The sequence below is a fragment of the Ambystoma mexicanum genome, chromosome 12 (genome assembly GCF_040938575.1).
Source record: "Ambystoma mexicanum isolate Mex_15411 chromosome 12, UKY_AmexF1_1, whole genome shotgun sequence".
NCBI classification, from domain to species: domain Eukaryota; kingdom Metazoa; phylum Chordata; class Amphibia; order Caudata; family Ambystomatidae; genus Ambystoma; species Ambystoma mexicanum.
In genome coordinates this window covers 1,202,308,815-1,202,333,607 of record NC_090936.1, presented here as the reverse complement: position 1 = coordinate 1,202,333,607, position 24,793 = coordinate 1,202,308,815, and the positions used below count along the sequence as shown (strand labels likewise).

Here is a 24,793-nt window from a genome sequence, read left to right as displayed (position 1 = left end):
TATCTCTCTCTCTCTCCCCCCTGCTCCGCCTCTGTATCTCTCTCTCTCCCCCCTGCTCTGCCTCTGTGTCTCTCTCTCTCCCCCCTGCCTCTGTATCTCTCTCTCTCCCCCCTGCTCCGCCTCTGTATCTCTCTCTCTCTCCCCCCTGCTCCGCCTCTGTATCTCACTCTCTCTCCCCCCTGCCTCTGTATCTCTCTGCCCCGCCTCTGTATCTCTCTCTCCCCCCTGCTCCGCCTCTGTATCTCTCTCTCTCTCTCCCTTGCCCTGCCTCTGTATCTCTCTCCCCCCTGCTCCGCCTCTGTATCTCTCTCTCTCTCCCCCCTGCTCCGCCTCTGTATCTCTCTCTCTCCCCCCTGCCTCTGTATCTCTCTGCCCCGCCTCTGTATCTCTCTCTCTCCCCCCTGCTCCGCCTCTGTATCTCTCTCTCTCCCTTGCCCTGCCTCTGTATCTCTCTCTCTCTCCCCCCTGCTCCGCCTCTGTATCCCTCTCTCTCTCTCCCCCCTGCTCCGCCTCTGTATCCCTCTCTCTCTCCCCCCTGCTCCGCCTCTGTATCTCTCTCCACCCTGCTCCGCCTCTGTATCTCTCTCTCTCTCCCCCCTGCTCCGCCTCTGTATCTCTCTCTCTCCCCCCTGCTCCGCCTCTGTATCTCTCTCTCTCCCCCCTGCCTCTGTATCTCTCTGCCCCGCCTCTGTATCTCTCTCTCTCCCCCCTGCTCTGCCTCTGTATCTCTCTCTCTCTCCCTTGCCCTGCCTCTGTATCTCTCTCTCTCTCCCCCCTGCTCCGCCTCTGTATCTCTCTCTCTGCCCCCTGCTCCGCCTCTGTATCTCTCTCTCTCCCCCCTGCCTCTGTATCTCTCTCTCTCCCCCCTGCCTCTGTATCTCTCTGCTCCGCCTCTGTATCTCTCTCTCGCCCTTGCCCTGCCTCTGTATCTCTCTCTCTCTCCCCCCTGCTCCGCCTCTGTATCTCTCTCTCTCCCCCCTGCCTCTGTATCTCTCTGCCCCGCCTCTGTATCTCTCTCTCTCCCCCCTGCTCCGCCTCTGTATCTCTCTCTCTCTCCCCCCTGCTCCGCCTCTGTATCTCTCTCTCTCTCCCCCCTGCTCCGCCTCTGTATCTCTCTCTCTCCCCCTGCCTCTGTATCTCTCTGCCCCGCCTCTGTATCTCTCTCTCTCCCCCCTGCTCCGCCTCTGTATCTCTCTCTCTCTCCCCCCTGCTCCGCCTCTGTATCTCTCTCTCTCCCCCCTGCCTCTGTATCTCTCTGCCCCGCCTCTGTATCTCTCTCTCCCCCCTGCTCCGCCTCTGTATCTCTCGCTCGCCCTTGCCCTGCCTCTGTATCTCTCTCTCTCTCCCCCCTGCTCCGCCTCTGTATCTCTCTCTCTCTCCCCCCTGCTCCGCCTCTGTATCTCTCTCTCTCCCCCCTGCCTCTGTATCTCTCTGCTCCGCCTCTGTATCTCTCTCTCTCCCCCCCTGCCTCTGTATCTCTCTCTCTTCCCCCTGCTCCGCCTCTGTATCTCTCTCTCTCTCCCCCTGCTCCGCCTCTGTATCTCTCTCTCTCCCCCCTGCCTCTGTATCTCTCTGCTCCGCCTCTGTATCTCTCTCTCTTTTCCCCCCTGCCTCTGTATCTCTCTCTCTCTCCCCCCTGCTCCGCCTCTGTATCTCTCTCTCTCCCCCCCGTCTCTGTATCTCTCTGCTCCGCCTCTGTATCTCTCTCTCTCCCCCCCGTCTCTGTATCTCTCTGCCCCGCCTCTGTATCTCTCTCTCTCTCCCCCTGCTCCGCCTCTGTATCTCTCTCTCTTTTCCCCCCTGCCTCTGTATCTCTCTCTCTCTCCCCCCTGCTCCGCCTCTGTATCTCTCTCTCTCCCCCCCGTCTCTGTATCTCTCTGCTCCGCCTCTGTATCTCTCTCTCTCCCCCCCGTCTCTGTATCTCTCTGCTCCGCCTCTGTATCTCTCTCTCTCCCCCCGTCTCTGTATCTCTCTGCCCCGCCTCTGTATCTCTCTCTCCCTGCCTCTATATCTTTTTGCCCCACAAACTCCTGCGATTATGTAACTCCTGAAAGCTCCAAAAGGTGCATTCTCACTGTTTGTGTGTGTCTCTCTGTCTCTCTCGGCCCCCCTCTCTCTCGCTCTCTTTCCTCCGTCTTTGCCTCTGTATGTCTCTCTCTTCCCATGCCTCTGTATCTCTCTCTCGCTGCCTCTCTCTCTGCCTATGTATCGCTCTCTAGTTCCCTACCTATGTATTTCTCTCTCTGCCTCTCTCTGTAGCTTTCTCGCTGCCTCACCTCTGTATCTCTCTGTCCCTGCCTCTGTATCTCTCTCTATCTGTCTCTCTCTCTTTCTATCTCACTACCTATGTATGTCTCTCTCTCTCTCCCGGTCTCCGTATGTCTCGCTCTCTTTCTATCTCCCAACCTCTCTCTCTTGCTCTCCCACTCTCTCCTTGCCTCTGTAGGTCTCTCCCTGCCTCTGTGTGTCGCTCCCTGTCTCTTCCCTCTATTATTCATCATCTAGGAAAAGAGACTTCCTTCATTAGACCTTCCTACCAATCCTGATTGTGTGCAATGTAAGGGGGCTGGTGGGATTGACTGGGGTAAATACAGCATTCCACGCATGAATATGTGTTCGGCATGCAAAGCGCTGCATTGCAAAAGGGCACACGCATCACAGAATGTCATGGTTTTGCTCCTACCTGAAGTGGGGCTGGAGAATTATGTGCCCTCGTCGCATAAAGCGGTCGCAGTATGCTGCCACTTCAAAGGCATGATCTTTTCACTTTCCAGCCCAGCTTCACAATAGCTGGCCTATGATGTCGTTATCTGACCGTATGCGCAACAGCTGGGAAATGGGAAATACCTGACAACTGTTGCAAATTGACAATACTGGTGCCAACTCTGTTAGTTTTGTCATTGCATCTTAGTTTCATCCTTTCATTGTTTTTGCAGAGGCAGACGGTCACACCTAACCACTCCAGCTGAGCTGGTACGCTTCCTTAGGATATACGAACATAATATCGTGTTGTTTTATATATCATTTGCAACAATGTGTGTTTGGCTAAACTTTGAAGCTCTGAAAATGACAGGCGTTGCTGATACCCAATGAACTGGTACTTCATTAATCGACATCAGAAGTATTGAAGGCTGCAAAGTAGTGCCTTGATTCAAATGTGTGATCTGTGATCTAAAAGCGGATCCCAGTGGTGAGGACTTGCTGAGCTACAATACTAACAGGTTTTAGGACAGCATGTAATAATACGAACTGGTAATAACTGATGGGAGTCTGGTTTGGCGTTTCCAGCTCACCTTGTGCATCACTATGCCAACCCCACATTCACTCGCGCTCACCCATGCCCTCAACCGTGGATCTCCCTAGCCATCCAATAACCTAGGATCCCACATTCACTCGCGCTCACCCATGCCCTCAACCGTGGATCTCCCTAGCCATCCAATAACCCAGGATCCCACATTCACTCGCGCTCACCCATGCCCTCGACCGTGGATCTCCCTAGCCATCCAATAACCCAGGATCCCACATTCACTCGCGCTCACCCATGCCCTCGACCGTGGATCTCCCTAGCCATCCAATAACCTAGGATCCCACATTCACTCGCGCTCACCCATGCCCTCGACCGTGGATCTCCCTAGCCATCCAATAACCTAGGATCCCACATTCACTCGCGCTCACCCATGCCCTAGACCGTGGATCTCCCTAGCCATCCAATAACCTAGGATCCCACATTCACTCGCGCTCACCCATGCCCTCAACGGTGGGTCTCCCTAGCCATCCAATAACCTAGGATCCCACATTCACTCGCGCTCACCCATGCCCTCAACGGTGGATCTCCCTAGCCATCCAATAACCTAGGATCCCACATTCACTCGCGCTCACCCATGCCCTCAACCGTGGATCTCCCTAGCCATCCAATAACCTAGGATCCCACATTCACTCGCGCTCACCCATGCCCTCAACCGTGGATCTCCCTAGCCATCCAATAACCTAGGATCCCACATTCACTCGCGCTCACCCATGCCCTCAACCGTGGATCTCCCTAGCCATCCAATAACCTAGGATCCCACATTCACTCGCGCTCACCCATGCCCTCAACCGTGGATCTCCCTAGCCATCCAATAACCTAGGATCCCACATTCACTCGCGCTCACCCATGCCCTCAACCGTGGATCTCCCTAGCCATCCAATAACCTAGGATCTCACATTCACTCGCGCTCACCCATGCCCTCAACGGTGGGTCTCCCTAGCCATCCAATAACCTAGGATCCCACATTCACTCGCGCTCACCCATGCCCTCAACCGTGGATCTCCCTAGCCATCCAATAACCTAGGATCCCACATTCACTCGCGCTCACCCATGCCCTCAACCGTGGATCTCCCTAGCCATCCAATAACCTAGGATCCCACATTCACTCGCGCTCACCCATGCCCTCAACCGTGGATCTCCCTAGCCATCCAATAACCTAGGACCCCACATTCACTCGCGCTCACCCATGCCCTCAACCGTGGATCTCCCTAACCATCCAATAACCTAGGACCCCACATTCACTCGCGCTCACCCATGCCCTCAACCGTGGATCTCCCTAGCCATCCAATAACCTAGGATCCCACATTCACTCGCGCTCACCCATGCCCTCAACCGTGGATCTCCCTAGCCATCCAATAACCTAGGATCCCACATTCACTCGCGCTCACCCATGCCCTCAACCGTGGATCTCCCTAGCCATCCAATAACCTAGGATCCCACATTCACTCGCGCTCACCCATGCCCTCAACCGTGGATCTCCCTAGCCATCCAATAACCTAGGATCCCACATTCACTCGCGCTCACCCATGCCCTCAACGGTGGGTCTCCCTAGCCATCCAATAACCTAGGATCCCACATTCACTCGCGCTCACCCATGCCCTCAACGGTGGATCTCCCTAGCCATCCAATAACCTAGGATCCCACATTCACTCGCGCTCACCCATGCCCTCAACCGTGGATCTCCCTAGCCATCCAATAACCTAGGATCCCACATTCACTCGCGCTCACCCATGCCCTCAACCGTGGGTCTCCCTAGCCATCCAATAACCTAGGAAAACCAAACCCCGCAATCGGCATTGCTGCCTCAAAATCCACTCTGCCTTGCCTGGTTTCCTAGCAGGTGCCATTGCTTGCTCTCGCTACTGTTCTGGACTCGCCCCGCTATTACAATAGCCTCGTCCATCTGCTCCCATACTCGCAATCACCCCATAACCCTTCACTTCTGCCTCGCCTGCACTCTTTCTCATCCTCCCTCTTGGTCATGACCTTTCCAGCTACTTCTCCCTTGTATGCATCCTCTCTCTCCCACTGTTAAAGGGAACCCAAGACTGCCGTTAATTGGCATCAGTTTGCTTTAGGGAAACAAACTGCGCTGCTTCTCTTAGTTGTGAGGCCGGTGGCTCAGTGTAGAGAGAATCAAAGAGAAATGGAGATTGGTTCAAGTTTAGGTGAGAGAGCCGCCAGAAAAATGCATCATTTTAGTAATGATTTTCACTTCTCACTTGCAACCACGACCATGGTGCACCTGCAGATATGACCGGCTCAGCTGAGAGATGGGAATAGTGCCACAAACAAAACCATCCCAAGAACAAAACTGGGCCCTTCAGTACATTTCAACCAAAGACTGGGTTTTTACCAATGTCAAATGAAAACAGAAGATGCAAAAAGCACCAGTTTAAAATGGACCTGCATCTCTAAAAGTGGAAAGAGGCCCAGTGGTTTCAAGACTTTTCAATGCCAACAGTGTAGTTATTTCCCCTACACCTGTAACACTATTATACAGAGCTTATAATTAAATGGACGATACAATATTTTACACTGTAATATGTTAAAAGGTGTAACATTTCTTTCTTGGTTTAAATAACATGTGTATCCAACAGTCCTATAGTGTGCAAATTTCAAGTTGACCCGAGTTTCAACTCAGAGCAAGCTAGCCCTCCCACCTTTGGGAGTCTTCCAGGCAATATTGTTTAAAAAACATACAATACCTAGATTCTGAAATCTGTGATCTACTCAGTATATGACCATCTAGAGTGTTAGATGCTCTATGTAGTCGGTTTCAAAAGCAAATGCATCCATTAGTTGGCACTTTTAGACGCTCCTGTCTCATATAAAACAGTCCTCTACTGGGACTACTGCAAACGGGACAGTGGGCCGTGTCATATGCCCGATCCATCACTATTTATGGCTTCCCCCAGAGCTGTTTTCATAACTCAAATGCTGAGCACGAGACTTCAAGTTGAATTACCCGACATGTGAAATCATGATTTCCTTTGGTTTGCAGAAGCATATTACCGACCATTGACTTCATATGTAGAAGCACATTGCAATCAGAAGTCTGGAATCATGAGACGTGTTTCAAAGATCGGAGTCTCCTTTTTAATTTGACACCAAACTCAACTTTTATTCATTGATCACAAATTGTTAAAATGAGAAAATTTAACAACTTTATGAATCAATATGCTGAATAGTAATTTCACATGCCCATACGTGGGTCTTCAAGAACATAATTAATTTGCTATGAATTATGAAAGAAACATGAAAAATGGAAAATGCCATGAACATAAACAAAATATCTTCCTTCTCGAGCTCATCGCTCATCCACCTCCACCTCCCTCAGGGTCAGTCGCTTCTCCAAGCAACGAGTTGGTGGTAGATCTCTCTCTTTGACAGGGGGCCTCTCTTTGGAACAGCTTTCCTGCCTTCCTGAAACTTGAGGAGAACAATCTCCGGTTCCGGAAGCACCTCAAAACCTTCCTCTTTGCTTCTGCTTTCTCTCCCCCTCTACCCTGTTGAATTCCTGGCTGAAACTGCACTGGTTACCAGGCCACCCTTTCTGATCTCGGGCCCAGGCACGCCAGTTGCCCACCTGCACTACCTCCCTGGCAATCCCTGCACCTGGGGACTGTTTTCTGTATCCCTACAGTACCCCTACCAGCACTTATGTCTGCACTTACCTTACACTGCCACCTGCTGGCCGTTTTTATTTATCTTATTTATTCTACTATCCCTTGGACTGCACTTTCTCCTCTCCCTTCCCCCACGCACTTTTCCCTTTCCCCCTTCCCATGCACTTCAGCGATCTGAATTTCACCTGGCCTAGTAGTATCGTTGTCAGTCTTCCATTTGTTCTCCCTCCCTTGCCTCGTCGCGTCTTGAAACACTTGTTTATAGGTGCGTTATAAATGCCATATCATATCATATCATAACCAGTGTACGAGTCCTTTGCCCTTGTCAACAAAAATTGAAAAAGTCATCCAGTGAAGAGTAGGGGTGTGTGTTCAATAGGAATATCTAACTATGAGGCAGGTCTATTGAACCATCAGGCCAATCACATAGTGTGACATAGTTATGACATAAGCCTAAGGATTTTGGTCACAGTAGTGTGAGCACAGAAGAGAGCATTCTGGCATTGGAAAAGCTGCAGGGAAGAAGAACGCTTGTCCTGATTAGATGAGTTCTGAACCTGGGTACCATCTGGAAGAATTGGGCCTTGTTCATGAGGGATTGGAACCAACTCAACCAGAGACGGTTCTGACATCATGAAAGGAAAAGGAGGGGCCCGCTGTCTGAGACTTCCCTGGGATCACTTGAGAGTTTTTCCCGGCCCCATGCCACAAAAGAAAAGTTCCAAATGTGAGTACGAAAACCCCTCAAATTATTTTCTATGATTAACACTTTGGGTGCTAGGGAATTGAGGTGGTGGTTGATACTAGGTTCCTTCCTTCCAAATAGAATAACTTAGTATAAAAGTGGTAGACTGCATTGTGCCTTTTACTACATGAGGCCTAGTGAGACTTGATGTTGTAATTTGCTTGTGTGAGTAATATCCTGATTTCATTGTATTTAAGGCTTTGGGAGATTACATTAAATAAGAAATATTTTCTCTTTGCTGTGCCCTGTGTAAAACAAGCAACACTCCCAGCACTGACAGTCTAGCATTTAATAAGTGATAGTGAAAAAGAACCCTAAGCACTATCACAGAAATAGTCGACACTAGACCATGGTTTGAGGGCCCTGTATCATGGCCGAATGAGGGTCAGTTTGATAATGTGTGTTGTGTGAAGGCCATAGATATTTGGAAAGATATTTTGGGATGGAAGAGAGCATAAAGGATGCATGTCTTTTCTCATAACAATAGTGCGAATGTGAATGCCAGTCAACCTGGCATTCTGAAATTGCAGAGTGAGATTCATGTGTGATGTGAAAGGGGGGAGGGGTACAATCTTAAAACCATGCTCTCAAGTTGAGGTGGGTGATCTGTAATTTTGTGCGTTCTACATTGAAAACCTTACTCCCTTACCCCAAAACCTTCAGAATTCTAATGCAGATTATCGTGAGAACAGTGTAAAGTGCTCCGACATGTTAGTATTTGGAGGTGTGCAACCTGAAACAGTCCGATTCTAGCACTTATTGGTGTCATTGTGGAAAGCACCATTTTTGCATCATTTTAAATGTAACCTCATGTGTCATTTGGACACTTTTAAATGCAAAGGAAGGGTGATAGATTGGCTGATAAGTGGCAGAAGTGAAATTACAAGAGCTGTTGTCATTTAGAACTTACTGTAGATGTATGCGGAATTGATTATGGAAGTTGGTGCTTCGCTGTGAGAAATAGGGAGATAAATGCAGGCAGGTCATTTTTGGTTTTGTAGACTGGCTGTCTGTGATTAGCAAACGTACGGTGCCTACCCCTGCATATCGCTGGAGACCGCCTTTGCTGTGATTTTACCTTAACATTCTTTGTTTGCATACATTCGAGTTTGGATAAAACCGCTTGACCTCCAAATTGTGCGGTTGTACTGTTTGTCAGAGGGTATTGAGGTTACACACCTAATGTAGCAACCATACATTGCATAAAAAATACCTTACTCGACCACCATCCTCCTTCAATTCACCACAACCTACACTTTCTACACTATCTGACTTCCCACCAACCACTCCAGCTGAGCAGGTACCTCTCGTTCGGGGTGCCAACCCCCCTGTGCCCCTTCTGACCCCTTCAAGCACAAGTCGGGAAGGAGTTGACACTCCTGACCAGTCCCTACCGCCCATCTCGCTTCAACGTTTCACTGTAGTCTGGCATTTTGCCATCCTGTATCAAGGTGGCCAGTGTCAAACCCATTTGGAAGACACCCACAGCTGTCACCAACAATGCAGCCAGCTATGGACTCTTCCTTGGCCTTTCTTTGTGTTCCCAATCTAGTGCATCACTGACTGTTTGAAGGCCAGCAGACTTGGTGGTCTCCTCAAACCTAGTTTCTGCAGCAGGTCCTCCACGGAGACAGTACTGCCCTGCGTATCTTACACCCTCACCCTGGCCATCACTGCCATCCGTCCCACTTCTGCTTTCTTCTTGATTCTCCTGCCACATTGTATGCCTCTAACCATCCATCCCCCCTGCAGACTCCCTAGCACCTTCGCTTTCTGGGACCTGGTCTCGCTTGGGTGACCTCCTGTCTTTTTGTAATATGTTGTGATTCTAGAGGTCATAGGAGTGTGTGATAGGTACCATGGAGACCCCCATTTCTTTTGACTTGATGCTATATTCGTTATTATTCACTGAACAATATGGGGGCATTTGCTACCATAACACCCCTATGTATCGACCTATTAGAACTAAGGGGAGGAAGTGGAAACTACATAACAGACTTTACATATGATGGCCCAGGCGGCATCTGGATGGATCTCCCTCACAATTGCAGTTCTGGTCGCTAAAGTCCTTTTTGCTTTATTAAATCCCATCTACACTAAAAAGGGAAAGTCACACAGACCATTTAAGCTCAAGTTTTGAACCAGTTGCATGTTTCGTCCCTCTGACAGACTTCCTCATGGCTGTAAGGATTGCAGTCAATTGTCCTTTCTATGTACATAGACACCATTCAAATGCATTCATTTTCTTCGTCCTGACCAGAATTGAATCCATGAACATACATGTAAATTCCTTCATCAATCAATGGAATGTTTCTTCTATAATGTAACTCGTGAACAGGTGGCACGGAATACAGCAGTTTGTAATACACGTAACGAGCTGGGTAATCCCGCACTGGGGCTGTTGGTCACATGATCTGGGTCTTGCAGTCAGCCCCCAACACCTGATAGCCGATTAATCTCTCTCTGTTGTGGTTCCGAGGCATAATCAGAAGACCTCATTTTCAGTAATTAATAAGACACTTTGCTTTGCATTGTGAAGTATTTCTGTAGACCATTAATGTTTGATATGTCCAAGTATGTGGGTGTTAATATGTTTACATTTTGTCAAGAAGAGTGGGCAGAATGTTGCATTCCACCATGGAAAGGGTGTGCCATGTTTGAAGGAGAACCTCTTTGATCAGTGCTTTAGATTTGCTTGTTTGCAGAGTGAGATTAACATTATGGAATGTTTGCTGCCAACCAGTGAAGTCAGTGTTAAACATAAAAGTTTGATTAGACCCACAAACAATAGGCGTTAAGTAAGGGATGAATGTGTGCAAGGGGACGCTGTGGGCTATTTACATTGCATCTAAAATGTGATTGCATTCAATCGTCAATGGAAAATGTAGCCACTGGGATACAAGTTTTAACTCAAGGAAATCACATAAGAAACAATTGATCATATGCATTGCTCCCTCAATTCAATCAAAGGTTTGTTGACGGTATGATCCCTTTCATGTCAGTTGCCAAATAGACAGAGAAACACCCTGGTAGACCAGTCACTCTCCACTAGTCCTTCAGTTCCCTTCATGCCAATTTCATCACCCCCGACCACCTCTGCTACCCTACCATGGCCGCCCTCTAAAATATCTTTCAGCTGTTGGGCTCTGCAAGGGGGCAGGGCCAGGGCAGAAGTAACACACTCGGGTATGGATGCCACTCTGCCCACATTATATTAACACATCAAACCAAACAAATGTGACTTTATCATATTAGATATTTAACCAGAACAGCATAAAGCATTATATCCTATAACTGACGAGTGTTCCAGGCGGACCAGGACTCTACGCCCCCAAGGGCGGTGCATGGGGGTGAGGCCCCTTTTGCCTGCCACCATGCCCCTCTCTTGGGGGAGGGGCGATACCAGGAGGCAGACCAAATGTCACTGAACCGTACTGCCTCCTGATCCTGCCCCCCCCCACCAGTATCTCTCCTGCCGGGAACCCCTGCTGGCTGTTCGGAAGGGTATCTGTGTCCACGTGCTCCTCCCCCACCTGCCACGGGGGCATGGACCCACCAGAACATGCCCCCCCCCACCAAAATATCCTTCTAAAAGCCAGAAAGTTCTGAAGCAATAGTTAGGTCCCCAGTTGGGCCAGGTGCATCCCGTCCTGATGAAAAGTCCCAGGGCCCCTTAGTAGGCCGTTCTCCATATCCCGAAGACAGCTGTTGCACGCGGTCAGCCAAGCCAGTTTACTGTTTAATTTTCTCGCAGAAATGTTTAAGGGGTGTGCCAGCCCTGGTTGCACCCAGTTCAGCTTTGGGATTATTTGTGACCAGGACAGCAAGGCCCCCGGGCAGAAACAGCCAGAACACACAAAGAGGGACAACGGGTATTGCAACAAGGTCTGTCTGCCCAGTTGTGCCAAGTCGTTGCCCCCATCCGTGCAAGATAACCAGCTCAGGACCTGGCAGCCCCTTTTTCTACTTTACGGCTCCACCAATGCGTGTAGTTGGGCCAGTTGCAAGCCCCCTGAACCAATCCAGTGAAAGTCGTAAGCCGTCGTGTCAGAAAACAACCCTGGGTGATCCAGCACCCTCTGTTCCATTTGACGGATAAACGAGTCACCCAGTACCCAGACCACAGGCCTCGCCATCTGTCCCTATGCCAACAACAGAAAAAGAGAGTATGTTAGACATGTTAGAATTAGGACCACTCTGGAGATTCCCACCGCACAGCAGGTCAACCAATTGCGAGACACGCTGCGCCCGCCTCTTTTGTGAAAAGCAATACATCAGCACAACAGGTGTAGTCTAATGTCACCCTTGTATGCGCTGGACTTCCAGTGCCCGATACCCTTGATCTGTTTATCCCCACAACCGTACATTGCAGCTATAGTGGCAGTGCCAGTTTGGAAGGAATGTGGGGAGAAGCCCAGTTCAACCCCCTCCAATGACCTCTCGAACAGCCTTGGAAACTGAAATCTAGACAGGCACTAGCCATCACTGTGCATAAAGAGAGGGTAATTCCGCTCCCCCCTGAGGAGCATAAAGGCCCTATATAGCCTTACAGGACAGATCACAGCCATCCAGTGGAGTGTCATAGTGACCCTCGTGCCCCCACCCTCCTGACCGTTTTAGACCTACTCAGCCACAGGTGTAGCCAGTCATCCCCATCTCCCCTCCTCCCAAGGGATAGGTCGCCCCTGGAAAATCCACCTGCACAGTCTGACGTGGAGAAACCGACTATTTCCCCTATCTGGAAAGCCCCCAAAAAATGCAGTGGCAAAGGCCACTCTGAACAATGCTACTCCCCACTCATCCCTACACATCACCCCTAGTTCCCTCATGATATCGGCAAGTTTCTCTAGGTCCAGTGGATGCTGGTGCCCCCACACGGGCCCTCCTCGAACCCGATAAAGCCTTCCTTACAGCAAAGTCGGATGAGGGAATGGTCCTCACTTGTAAACCTGCGAACAACCCAATAACTGCCATCTTTGAACGGGCTAGCCCTATTGATACCGCAGAGCTCGCAAGTGCCCTACCAACATTATTCCAGCATTCCTGTGGAATGCCCAGTAGGACCCATGCCCCACACAATTCCCTGATCGACTTCTCGTATACCTTCTTAGTCTTCATTGGCACAGAAGTCCAGTTTATTTATTTATTTATTGGTCGTTTGTAATGCACCTATACTCAAATGTTTTCGAGGAGCAGCAAGGCAGGAGGCTGCTGTGTAGGGGGACATGTAGAGGAGAAGTAGTGATCCTAATCGGCCATACGACATTCAGATCGTGCAATGCTGTAGCAAGAAGAGTACGCAGGAATTTGGGTGGGTGGCCCCTTAAGAAGGAGAGTGCCTGAGGAGGCCAGATGGACCAGGGCAGGGGGGAGCAGAGAGTGGAAAGGGGGTCCACAACTAATTGCAAGTTAAGGGGTTGGAGTGGACCCAAGGGGTGAAAGCCAGCCAGCCAAGTGTTGGCGTGGGGAGGACCCGTGAGGGCAAGTGCAGGATGAGGGTTGGGAGTGGCGGCATAAGGAGAAGTGGAGAGGTCAAATGGATGGGCGTAGGACCTGTATGACTCTGAAGGAACCAGGCCACCAGTCTCAGGGAGTGGTGTCATTAGCAGGGGAAGGAGAGGGAGAAGGAAGGAAGAAGGGAAAAGGAAGGTATAGTGAGGCTTACACTGGGCACCAAGCCCCCAGAGTGTTTCGCCGGGTCTGCCATCGGTAGGCAGCGCTTGAATTCCTGTAGTTTAAAATGGGAGAACGCATTGCCCGCATTGTTATTGAGCCCCCGGTACAAGTTTGTCCTCAAAGCACACATTTCCACACAGACATATCAATACTAACTTCTTCAGTAACCTCAATACCATTGGGCATCCTGCTCTTTCACTGTTAATGGAACACGCCACTGGCATGCTATCTGACCAAAACACCACACATCCATTCTTCAGTTCATTACCCCAAGAAAGTTATGTTTTTGGTCAGGCCACTGTTGGGCCAACAGGGAGTCCACTGCTAGCTACACCACTGACCGCCAAATGTGGCTTCAAATCCCAGACTTCCCGCAGCATCAGTGCACAACCCCATTTGCTTACTACTCTTCACTTCCCTAGGCCATACCTGGACCCTGTTAAAAGGAGACAGGACGGTGTCCCAGGCCACTAGGTTTCGCTTGAGCTCTGCAGAGAATCTTGTGTGACGGTATGCCATAGCCAGCTCAAACATAGCCCCTGCGATGGCCTGTGAAAATGGGTGTCCCATCAGGATTATTTGTAGGGCGAAGGTGAGCTGACCTATCAGACTCTGTAGTTGACCCAATGGTATCTTTTTGTTGTGCTGCAAACAAGTGGTCACTGGCTCCCTGAAATCACGGACCTTGTTCTTGGGTAGCCAGCACACCCCCTGCTCAGAATCAATTTCAAACCCCAGAAAACAGAGCAATGTTGGTGGCCATTGAGTTTTTTCTTCGGCGAGGGGGACCCCTATTCCTGCTGCCACCTTTTGGCATGCCTGCAGTGCCCTCACACACTGATACGTGCCTTGTCTACACATGAACAGGAAGTCTTCTGTAGAGGCACAAGCGGACGCATTCTTCCTAGTCAGCGCCCCTGCGCCCCCAACCCTATTGGAATGACAGACGAGGAGCCACACTTGGGAACCCATGCACAAGGTAATGCGACATTTCCATACCATGTCGACTATATGACAGACGATATGCACTCAGGCAGCCAATCAGAAGATGGTCTCACGTTGAAACAGTGGAAGAAAGCTACCAAGGAGGATGTCCCTTGCCAAGTTGCCAGAATGCAGCCATTAATAAAATGGTGCGTGATATGGATGTACGTTAAACAAAGTCTAATGACAGTAAAAGAGTGTTCCAAAGAAGCTATATGAATCTATGTTGAAACAATGTGGAAATACTTAAGAGAAATGATGTAACTAGAGTACTGAGAAGAATATGTGCTCCAGGATGCAGTCAGTACACGTGAACACAAAGAAGAACGAAGTGACCCACTGGTCAATTACTCTAAATACGCTGAAACGCAGGATGGAAAGAACATATAGAAGCTTCCTTGGGAGAGGTACATATTCAACGTTTAGGGCGACCATTAGAAGAAGATGGACGACGGCTTATGTCAATCGATCCAGTTACCTCAAAACACAAGCCCAGGATCTTAATAGGGAAAGACGATGGCAAAGCTGTTTTACACTTGCAGAACAAAGGAGTACTTTGGCTCAAAACCAAGGATGCTATTTCGAAGGATGGAGGAAAAGCACCAAGGACGTCTACGAGCAGACCATGCACAAGAACATATTTCCCCAAGATTAGGAGGAAAAAGAACAACTGCTGCCAAATATTGGACCGTTAAAAGGGCATGAAGTCAATATGGGACAGAGTGAGCAAGCCTCCAAAGGCCAAGAGGAACAACTGCACCCAGCATAATTGAATCATATGGTGCCCCTGCCCTGCTTCTTGGAATGCACTGAGCAGCGCCCAATGTGGCGGCATTCACACTATGTGGCATCAGAACCTGTGTACGTTGCTGACTCCAATCGTTATTACTGTCACAGGCATATCGATTTTCTGACCTTACATTCTGGAACAAGTATCCAGATTGTGTCCAGGTGAGCGACGTCATCAATGTACAACATTTTAGGTTTCCACATCTCTGTTCCTTTAAGACAGACGTGCTTCATTCTCCACTTTAGAGATTAGCTGAGTTTGAGGTAGAGGAAAGGATAGTAAAACACGATTATTCAGAGGCTGGTTCAGCCTCCGGAGGGGGTGCTAGAGGGACAGCCTATATTGCAGGCTGCCCCTCTGGCCACCCCTCCTGGGGATATCCAACACCTCTCCTCCTCCACCCCCTCTTAGGCACAAGGAGTGTCCCCACGTCCGACACATCCAGGCTCCGAGGAGTGCTCATAAGGCGGGGGCTGCGGTGACTCTTTCAGGTTCCGGAATGGCCGCATTCGATCCAAAGCCGGTCGACGGGCACTGACTCCCCTGTAGGAACAGTTGAGACTCATAGGATCTAGGTTGGACTACTGCAACGCACTCCTTGGTGGGACCTCCGGAAAAAACATCGCCAAACTCCAGCTTGCCCAGTACAACGCCCTCAGGGCCGCTACAGGTTTTTCCAGGAAAGACCACATTTCTGACCTTAGGAGGCAGGTCCACTGGCTGCCCATTAGGCAGAGGATCATCTTTAAAATCCTCTCCCTCACCCATAAATGCCTCCATGACCTTGCTCCCCCCTACCTTGCCCAGAGAATTTCACGACCCTCCTCGGCCAGGCCCACCAGATCTGCCTACACCAACCTGATTTCTACTCCCAAGACTTGTAGAGTACGTGCGGGCGGTTCGAGCTTCTCAGCCCTAGCAGCCTCACATTGGAACGCCCTACCTTCGCTCCTCAGGGGGATTGACTCTCACCTAGCCTTCCGAAAAGCCTTAAAAACCAGGCTGTTTGTCTAAACCTTCCTGCCTTTATATCTACAGGCTCACGAACGTCATTTCTAACTATGTTCCGCTCCTCTCTCTGTAACTAAGTACCTTTTGTTTCCTATGTTTACACAATCTTGCTGCTTACGCCTTCATGTAATAGCGCCTCGATGTCTATGGGCTGCAGTGCGCTCTATAAATGTAAAATAAATAAAATCTGTCATCAGAAGTCAGTGGTCCCGATATATACTGACTGGCAGTTCATAACCAGAAGTGGACGGCCGCTAGTTTGCAAATGGCAAACGGGGAGTGATACGGATCGCCCGTGGACTAGTATCTTGTTTTTGCCTATGTGGCTGGGTCCGCCCCAGTTTGTTTAGTCGATAAGCTGTGATCTTTGTGTTTGCAACCTTTCTGTGCTTATTATTGTGAGTATTTAATTCACCCAGGTCTCCATGCTTTGACCATAATGTAAGGGCGGGGGCACAGTGAGGCATCCCCCAGCTATGTTCCACTGGGGCAGGGGAGTTGCTAGGTCTGAAAAAGACCCGGGGCTAAGCTGATGTCAGAACTGTTGGGACTGGGGGCTAGCCAGTCTTTTGGCTGCAGCTCCCGAGATTCTATCCGGGGCTACAACCAAAAGATCAGGGCTATAGCCCCCTTAGCCCCCCCCTAGCAACGCCCCTGCACTGGGGCACTGCCCAGGCAATCCCGGCCGTTCATTTAATAAACAAATGCATTCTGGGGCTAGTTCTCCTAGTTCAAGTTAATGAAATGAATTGGCCTTCCTCACCTGAAACTACTCATTTGTAAATATCAAGCCCAGGGCTGTAATGACAGAGGCCCAGTAGCACGTGACCAGCTGATCACAGTTCTGTGTCATTTGTGAACTAGTAAAAGCAACCGCTGCCTGCTTTGAATGTGCTGTTTTTAAGAAAAGTGCGAGTTGGTGCTTTGTATAGTGTCTCGGTCCAGCAATTCACGTGTCACAGCGCTTGGTAACTAATTACCTTTGTTGCTCACACTGCTGGCACTCTGTGTATGACCCCCAGAAGGATGCAGGCAAGAGTCAGCCCGCAGTAATATCCTGGCCTTATTCAAGCCGCAGCCCCTCATCAGAGAAGCTCGTGCTGTTGCAGAGCGCCTCAGACCGAGCATCCAGGACATTCCGATATAGCGCTGAATGGGTTAAATTCCGATCTTGACGTCCTTAGTACTGAATGGGTTAAACAGTTAAGAGTACGCAGATGAACTCGGCAACGTTAGCACTGGAAATGCGAGTGCGGACTTTAATTTGCATAGTTTAGATGAGGCCGGTGATTGCCAGGTTATGCCTGCGCCACATGCATAAACACACGCCTTCACGCTTCAAGGGCACGCGCGGGCGCGCCCGCGCCTGAAGCCCGCCCCGCAACCGCACGAGGACTAATTCTGTGAATGACCTATGCCACAGGCAAACACGCACGCACACATGCACACACGCACGCGCCTGAAGCCCGCCCCGCAACCGCACGAGGACTAATTCTGTGAATGACCTATGCCACAGGCAAACACGCACGCACACATGCACACACGCACGCGCCTGAAGCCCGCCCCGCAACCGCACGAGGACTAATTCTGTGAATGACCTATGCCACACGCAAACACGCACGCACACATGCACACACGCACGCGCCTGAAGCCCGCCCCGCAACCGCACGAGGACTAATTCTCTGAATGACCTATGCCACACGCAAACACGCACGCACACATGCACGCACGCGCCTGAAGCCCGCCCCACAACCGCACGAGGACTAATTCTGTGAATGACCTATGCCACACGCAAACACGCACGCACACATGCACACACGCACGCGCCTGAAGCCCGCCCCGCAACCGCACGAGGACTAATTCTCTGAATGACCTATGCCACACGCAAACACGCACGCACACATGCACGCATGCGCCTGAAGCCCGCCCCACAACCGCACGAGGACTAATTCTGTGAATGACCTATGCCACACGCAAACACGCACGCACACATGCACACACGCACGCACCTGAAGCCCGCCCCGCAACCGCAAGAGGACTAATTCTGTGAATGACCTATGCCACACGCAAACACGCACGCACACATGCACACACGCACGCGCCTGAAGCCCTCCCGCAACCGCACGAGGACTAATTCTGTGAATGACCTATGCCACACGCAAACACGCACGCACACACGCACGCGCCTGAAGCCCGCCCCGCAACCGCGCGAGGACTAATTCTCTGAATGACCTATGCCACACGCAAACACGCACGCACACATGCACACACGCACGCGCCTGAAGCCCGCCCCGCAACCGCACGAGGACTAATTCTGTGAATGACCTATGCCACACGCAAACACGCACGCACACATGCACACACGCACGCGCCTAAAGCCCGCCCCGCAACCGCACGAGGACTAATTCTCTGAATGACCTATGCCACACGCAAACACGCACGCACACATGCACACACGCACGCACCTGAAGCCTACCCGCAACCGCACTAGGACTAATTCGCTGAATGACCTATGCCACACGCATACACGCAGACATGCACACATGCACACACGCACGCGCCTGAAGCCCGCCCCGCAACCGCACGAGGACTAATTCTCTGAATGACCTATGCCACTCGCAAACACACACACACGCACGCACACACACACACCCCTGCCGCTTTCTTCTTTGTTTTCTTTTTCTTTCTTTCTCCCCAGGGAATCCTCGTTTTAGCATTATACTGGAAAGTAACCCACGAACTTGTTGCGCAAGACACCCGGACCTGGCTTTTAATTTTGAAAATCCGGCTGGTGGGTGGCGCGGGGAGCTTCTCGGTTTGCTCTCCTGCAGATGTGCTCATTGTGAGTGGCGTCGCTAGGGGGGTGCTGAGTGGGACGGCCCCCCTTTGAAAATGTTGCTCCCCCCCTTGTGCTCCCCTACCTAAGGCGAGCAGTGACTGTGGGTGGTCTCTGTTAGTGGTGTTATTTGCAGCCCCCTCCCATCAGAATGTAGCCAAGAAACTGCTAATGGTGGGCCACGAGTCACTGAATGGTTTCCTGCCGGCATACTGATGGGAGGGGAGGTGCAGTGGGGTGTGGGTAGTTCGTGTGCACAGAAGCAGGAGTGCTTGTGAGGTCACACATTCTCTTTCATAGGCGCCGCCCCCCACTTTTGTCTGTACCCTCACCGCCCCCCCCACCTTTGTCTTTCGCCCCCTCTGTGCACCTCCTAAATTTGATTCCCAGCGACGCCACTGCTCATTGTTAAGTAGAAGTGTTGTGAAGCTTTTGTTGCAAGTGTGTTTGTAAAGGGGGAAGATGTGTTGTGATGTGCTTGGTTAGTCTGATGTGGTTTGCCATGTGATTTATGATGTCACCAGAGTGCCTGTGGAATGTTGATGCATGAGTGAGGGAATGCTATGATGAGAGTTCTACGCTGGGTCAGTTGAGCCTTCCCTCCCTGGGTGATGGGTGCCGGTGTCTGGTCTGTCCTGTCTTGGTCTTGGTCTTTCTATCTCCTTATTGCTTAAGTCTGAATTCTGAACTGTAACTGTAACATAAGAACTGAAGTAAACTTATCAAGTAACCTAAAGCTGCCTGGACTGAGCTTCATAACAATGGCGACGAGGATTTCCTTAAAATCAAGAACCACATGCAGAGGAAGCTGATGAAACCAAGGAAACTAAGGAAAAAGCTGAGGATTGATGTGACCTGCTGCGGGGGGTGCAGGATGAATCAGGACCAGAAGATAACAGATGACACCGCCCCCATGAACCAAGTAAGCAAACCCATCACCCAGGGTGGACACGGGAGGAAGGGGCCATAAGTTCCATTAAGGATAAATGCAGAAGCCTAGGCCATGTCCAGGGAGTACTGCGCCTTGGGACAGAAGCAGGAAGAGGCCCATGAGACAGGGGTAGCCCAGGAAGGAAGTGAACCTGGAAAGAGTCCTTTAAATAAGGGTGCCCCTGGGTGTATCAGTCGTATCTACTGCCCTCTATAAATTGGGTATGCTGTGTCAGAAGAGACACTAGCCTATGTTAAGCGGGAAGGTTGGGCCCCGCCTGCAGGCTGCTCTGCCAACCCCTGCAAGTGTCCCACCGATGGGAGCTGAAGTCCCTGCGCCCAGCGAGTGATGCTGGAGTCATCGGTGAAGGGGACTATGAAAAGCTGCAAGTTTCGGGTTGTATATGCAGCTGCAGCCTCAGAATTGTGATTAAAGTGACTGTCGTGGCTGTGTGTGAAGAGAAATCGCTTGCAGAAGGTGGAGAGGGTCGAAAACTGTTTAGCAGCACCAACATATTCAGAGAAATAAGTTTGAAAAGCCATGTTGGGACGTGCCAAAGTTGGTATGCTTCAATACATTAATGGAGCAATTTGCATGTGTAGCTGAAGAAGGTGTTTAAAAGCGCAATAGAAGCATTTAATGAGCGGCTGGAGTGAGCACTGAAGAAAGCGTGATATAATGCCTAAGAGGAAAGGTTTTACATTTGCGGCTGAAGTGTGTGTTTGACATTGTCATAGGCGGCACCAGTGAACGACCGTTATTTCAGGGGACAGTGCAATGGTACCTTCATCATCGGTGGTGATTTCAAATGTTATGACGTAACGTTCCAGATGGGGGTATCGGCAAAACATCAGAATGCCACTTTCCCACGTTCTAAAGAGACCGTTTGGAAGATGCACCAGGACTAGGTGCGTAGGGTTAAAGAAAGGACCTTGCTTAGATCACGCAACGTGATGTTTCACGCTGCGTAATGCGGAAGTCAGAGTTCCGTAAAGGATTCGGAGTTTTGTTTGAGGTTGAAGCAGCTCTCCAGTATGGATTAATGCGGCGTTAACCGTTGTGACAATGGAAGAATGCAGGCCGCTCTGCTCATTATGGGTGTCTGGTAGCTGCTGACGGTGACCCAGTAAGTCCCAGGAATTCGCTTTGATGAGGATTTATGCAGTGCGCATGGGCTTAAAGGAGTAATTAATATTGCGGCTGGGTTTTTCTATCTCTAAAGGCTGTGAAGTGAAGAAGGCATCGTGGGACATTTGTCTTGTTTAAATAATGCAATGCTGTTGTTTATGATCCTCTATGTCCTGCAAATGAAAAAAAAAATTTTTTTGCGGCAAGTGTGAGAGGAGGGTAAAATGTATTAGTGTCGTTTGGGTGATTGGTATGATTGGCGTGTAGAGATGTAATGTGTTAGGGAACTAACATGTTTCAAGCAATTGCAGGTAAATGGACATTTTCGTTGGCTAGTGAAGATGTAATGTATTAGAGAATTAACAAATTTCAAGCATTTGCAGGTTTGTGGACATATCAAATTCTTTAACGTATTAGTATGTTTTGTTTGCATATTTTAAGGCAATGCAAGGTGCTAATGCAACGCAGAGTTTATTTAAGAGTTAGGATTTAAGAGTATAAATATAAGACTCTCCTGTATGAATAATAGAGAAATGCAATTTACATGTTTTTTTTTAAAAATTGTGTGTACGCTAATTGCAAATCTATAGTGTTGATAATTGCTAAAAGAAAAGATGTTAATTGAGGATGTACAAATGTTATGTATATCCATGTACTTGGAAAGTATGGAAGTGAAGGCATGTCACTAGCATATTATCTAGAATGCGTATGGAAGTATAAAAGAATGAGTGGGTGCAACATTCAATTTTTTAACTAGAAGTTTTAGATACTAGGGAGGTAGCGCCTCCGTTGGTATTAACGGTAGTAAGTTCACTGTTTATATGAGTTTGGTTAGGTGGTAGCGCCACTTAGAAGTGCACTCTATCAGTGTTGTTTATTTAGCACTGTTTAGGTCATGGAGATTGCGTTTTGTGATGCAACTAAAGTGAGGTAGCGCCTCGGTAGGTTGTAAGTGTGAGAAGGGGAATCCTGAGGGTAGCGCCTTGTCAGGTATTATAATTAGTGGTTAGTGAGAGTTGCACAAATGTGAATGGTACTGGAAAGTCTAGTGTCTTGCTATAGATGTAGTCTAGTGCTTTTGTTATGGCGGTAGTGCACTCTTTTGGATAATATGATTCTTATCCTAAAGGACAGCTTGTAGAGGTCAGGTGAAGCGGGTTGCTGGTAGGGGACGCCCTCCAGTACATACTATGATAAGGTTGAAGATGCTGTTCGGGGTGATGAATCTCAGGGTGATTTGTTTATCTTTATGTGTTATGTGTAGACCCTGGCTATTTTATCTGGTCAGGGTTTGATTAAGAGACTGGATTGTACTGCCATTGAGAAGAGTGTTAGAGTCAACCATATGTTTTGTAGATGGTCTTGGAGTTGACTGGCCAGCATCTCCAAGCTGTTTGAGGAGCTTTACACCATGGTATGGTCAGGTTTGATTGATTGGCTTGGTCCACCTATATATATATATATATATGCTTATGTGTTTCTGAGGCATGCCTGTTGCTGGTTGTGTGTTAGTGAGCTGTAGAATTTTACTGAACCTCTTATCTGTCTATGGTGATTTCGTTGTCATCCTGATGACTAGTATTGCGTCGGGGTGACAAGTATGTGCTTCGGGGTGGCAGCCTGAAGGCTCGCCTGTGGCAGGGGCGAGCAGGAGGACCAAAGTTGTTTTATGTTGGTTATGGTATGGTGAGTTAGGTATAGCCTTGGATCTGGGCTGGTTTGTGTCTAGTGTGGGAGACTAGAGTCTGCCCGTGGCAGGGGTGGATGGGAGGTGATATTGATGGTGTTTAAGAATGATATGCGGAGTTCTGGAATTGCATAGTTGTGGGTTTTTCATGTGAAACCTCCATTTTCTTGGGTTTGGATGAGATGTGAGTCGTTCCTTTGTGAAAATGTCTGATAGGAGGGAGATGTGTTGTGAAGCTTTTGTTGCAAGTGTGTTTGTAAAGGGGGAAGATGTGTTGTGATGTGCTTGGTTAGTCTGATGTGGTTTGCCATGTGATTTATGATGTCACCAGAGTGCCTGTGGAATGTTGATGCATGAGTGAGGGAATGCTATGATGAGAGTTCTACGCTGGGTCAGTTGAGCCTTCCCTCCCTGGGTGATGGGTGCCGGTGTCTGGTCTGTCCTGTCTTGGTCTTGGTCTTTCTATCTCCTTATTGCTTAAGTCTGAATTCTGAACTGTAACTGTAACATAAGAACTGAAGTAAACTTATCAAGTAACCTAAAGCTGCCTGGACTGAGCTTTATAACAGAAGTGGTCAGCAAGGCACCCTTCTCTTGCTCACCACTCCTTCACATACTTCGAGAAAGACCTTCACTTCCAGCCAACTGCTTTCCTTTACTAATGAATTAATAAATCTTCTATACCCCGCGTAATACTGGGCAGCACTCTCTAAGCACAGGACTGGGATTTGCAACCTGTGTTGCTCTGCGTATTCTTGAGTTTCCCCTGAGCTATCCTCCCGGCCCGGACTAGTGATAGCCTTTCGGCATTCTCCACTGGGGGCAATTAGTGATTTCTTCCACTATGACGGGGTGGTTTTGGGGAACCTGGCCTGTGCCCTGTGAAGGGAGCCTTCAATGGAATTCCTCTAGGAGAGGAGCACCTCAACTCCTGACTGCTAGTGCGACCCAGACAGTGGGAGAGTGCCCCAGGGATCCTCCCCCGCACTGTGCCTGGCTCATCGTCCACTGCGTCAGGCCACCCACCATCCGGCCCCAAGAGCACTCTCTCACCTGTACACAGACCCGGGCATGTCACAAGACATATGCCGCCGGGCTGCCACAAAGCATTCTGTGTACTGCGCCTGTTACCACATGCATCACACATATGAAAATAATAAAAACACGAATAAATCATACATAAATATATGCACTAACAGCCAGAGTACACCTTCTATTACTTTCTCGTACTTAGGCAAGTAGGATTTTATAAGCTGCCATCAGCCGGTCCGGAGCCATTTTACATGTAACACGCCCTGATTGGCTCCCAATGAATACAGCATTCTGTTAAGTCAGGCCCGTGTCCAAGCATGACACTGACACCAGTGTAGGGACAGGTGACCTCTTTACTGTGTTCCAGCTCCACGTACAGGGCATAGGTTACATCAGGTAAATACATAGGGGCAGAACATCCACCGGCATCTTCTCTGTCACCCCATCTTCTCTCCTGACATTCACAGAACCATGCAGAACATAAGATTCTGTCACACAGCATTCCACGTCACTAAAAAACAACACATTCCTACCTGGGCATTATTGACCATGTCAATGCTACAAATGGTGATGGGCGGTCTTCATTTGGCTGCTGTGGTATGCTTTCAAAGTTTGCGATGAGGTGTTTTTAAAATTCACTGTTATGCATATTTGCAAGGAACATATTGACAACATAGAAAGTAATTCGTGGGGCATTCGAGTTGGTGTATGTATAGTTAACTCATTAGTATACAGTTTGCAGGAGGTTCTATGAAATTAGATCATCAATGTTTCATTGCTTGGGACCATGCTGTGCTCCCCCAGAAGGCCAAGTGGAGATTAGACCTGATCCATCTCAAGTCATTAATTAACATTGCTGCTTTCTGCGGACATCTTTGCAAAGCACAGGACCCTTAAGCTGAGTGTCCGACACTCCTGACGCAGCTTATCCAGAGGTTAAGATATGAACGAGTCATTATTGTCTCGGGACGATAGCTCAGGGGAAACGTGCTTGCAACACAGGTTCGATCACCAGGTCCGCGCATAGGAACCTATGG

At 49.4% G+C, this 24,793-nt stretch overlaps 1 protein-coding gene across 10 annotated transcripts in view; it reads left to right on the top strand.

Annotated features, from left to right (window-relative positions):
- The window catches only part of SLC16A7 (solute carrier family 16 member 7), a 504,734-nt gene that overhangs the window by 211,727 nt on the left and 268,214 nt on the right, over positions 1-24,793 (top strand). Inside the window, exon 1 of one of the 10 annotated variants that reach the window (XM_069629858.1) lies at positions 20,908-21,035. The exons of the other annotated variants lie outside the window; for them this stretch is intronic. The gene's annotated coding sequence lies outside the window, so the exon portion shown is untranslated. Of the gene's footprint in view, positions 1-20,907; positions 21,036-24,793 lie in introns of those variants that run through there. 10 annotated transcript variants of the gene reach the window in all.